A 2,131-nucleotide genomic window follows, 5' to 3' on the forward strand; every position below is an offset into this window, starting at 1 on the left:
TTAACATAATGAAGCTTACTCATTTCCTCTTATGTTGCCACAGAGGGTTGAGGGATTTGATGTAAGGGGGATGACCTAAGGTCAGCAGTAGGAAGATTTCCCGGTTTCCTAGGAGTCAAGGTAAAGATTCTCAGGGCTACATGCTCACCCTACTCATAACAGTGAGAGAATCATAGAATCTATCCACTACTCTCAATCAACATAGGGAGACTACAGACAGGTGTGGTCGGATGAGGCAACCATCATTCTTCCTCAGAGGTCTCAGAGAGATGCTGGCCTTAGTATGAGGGGATAGGCCTCAAGACAAGGGAGAGAGGTGTCCCAGGCCATCCCAGGGGTCAAGGCAAGGACTGAGGAGACACCTGCCATTAAATAGATGCAATAACAATGAGTCCAAGTCCCTCCCCTACTTTTAGCTCTTAAAAGTCCACGTCAGGGCTATCAGGCTGTGGTTCCACCTGACTTCTTTAGATCAGATCTCAGGAAGGTGAGAGCTTTGGTCTGAGGGCGCAGCCACCAGTCAATAAAAAGGAGGTGTCCCAGGAACTACAAGAAGGCCTGGTGAGGAATTTGAATGAAAACTGAGGAGTCTACGAGCAAGCCCAGGGCAGAAGAGCTCTGCTGAGCTGTTAGCACCCGGTGTCCCTGGACTGGAATTATAGCCTGAAGTGCTCCTTCACTTACAGCTTTGGGGTCTCAGGGAGGTGTTTGCCTTGATTTGAGGTGTCCATTTCAAAGTAGTTGAAGTGAGGGTGCCCGGGATCTGCTAAGAGTTAGCATGATATTCTAAATGTCAACTGAAACAACCCCCACTCCAGAATGGAAGGATCCCCATTATGAGACCCTGCTGACAGCCTTAGTAAACCCCAGGCAAGGTTGGACGGCTGCAGCCTCTGGCCTCTTCTAACTTTCTACACAGTGTTCTCAAAGAGAGGCTGTCAGGAGAAAAGTAGCCTCGTGTATTCCTAGATCAGTGCCTAAACAGAAAACTGCAGAGGTGTCCTTTGTTAATGCCAAGGTGGAACCTGCCTGCTGAAGGGGTGCACATGCACTCAGCCTTCCTCTTCCTGAGAGCCCACATCACCTGCCCTCCTGCCCATGGTCCTGCCTGCTGTCTCTGACCAGAGTCATCATGCCTCAACGTCAGAAGAGTAAGCTCCGAAAAACTCGTGAAAAACACCACCAGGCCCAAGGTAACACCCAGGATCACAATGGTGCTCAGGTCACAACGGCAGTGGAAGAAGAGTCCGTCTCCTCCCCCTCTCCTTTTTTTAGAGATCCTCCCCAGAGTTCTTCTGCTGATGAGTCACGTAGTACTCCCCAGGGGCCTCAGAAAGACCCTTCCACCAGCACTACTTCTGCAGACATTTCTTGCACAAGATGGGATGAAGATGCCAACAGCCAAGAGGAGGAAAGTTCAAGTTTCTCCAACACTGAGAGTTCATACCCAGATCCTCTACCCATTAAGGTAGATTTGTTAGAGCATTTCCTGCTGTACAAGTATAAAATGAAAGAGCCCATTAGAAAGGCAGATATGCTGAAGATTGTCAGCCAAATGTATGAGGGCCATTTCTCTGAGATCCTTAAGAGAGAATCTGAGTGCATCGAGGTTGCGTTTGCAGTTGACATGAAAGAAGTTGACTCTGCCACTGAACACTATGCCCTTGTCAGCAAACTGGACTTTCCCAACAATTGAAGGGTGTGTGCTGGTAGGGGGTTTTCCAAGACCAAGTCTACTGATGACTCTCCTGGGTGTGATCTTATGGAAGGGCAACTGTACCACTGAGAAGGAGATATGGGAATTCCTGAGTTCGCTGCGTGTATTTGGTTGGAGGAAGTATTTCATCTATGGGAATCCTAGGAAGACTATCACTAAAGATTTGGTGAACTTGAAGTACTTGGAGTACCAGTACGTGCCCAAAAGTGATCTTGCATGCTATGAATTCCTGTGGTATCCCAGAGCCCACGCTGAAACTTCCAAGATTAAAATCCTTGAGTTTTTAGCCAAGGTCAATGATATAGTTCCCATTACTCTCTCATCCCTATATGAAGAAGCTAAGCAAGAAGAGAAAGGGAAAGCCCAAACCAGACAGACTTACAGGCAAGGCTGGCTCTACCACCATAGCCAGTG

The 2,131-nt window shown here is 48.1% G+C and overlaps 1 pseudogene; it reads left to right on the top strand.

The window, feature by feature from the left end:
- Positions 1–1,275: 1,275 nt before the first annotated feature.
- Positions 1,276–2,101, top strand: LOC101354817 (melanoma-associated antigen B3-like; annotated as a pseudogene).
- The last annotated feature ends 30 nt before the right edge of the window (positions 2,102–2,131 follow it).

The sequence above is a fragment of the Trichechus manatus genome, unplaced genomic scaffold, assembly GCF_000243295.1.
Source record: "Trichechus manatus latirostris isolate Lorelei unplaced genomic scaffold, TriManLat1.0 scaffold03735, whole genome shotgun sequence".
Lineage (NCBI taxonomy): Eukaryota > Metazoa > Chordata > Mammalia > Sirenia > Trichechidae > Trichechus > Trichechus manatus.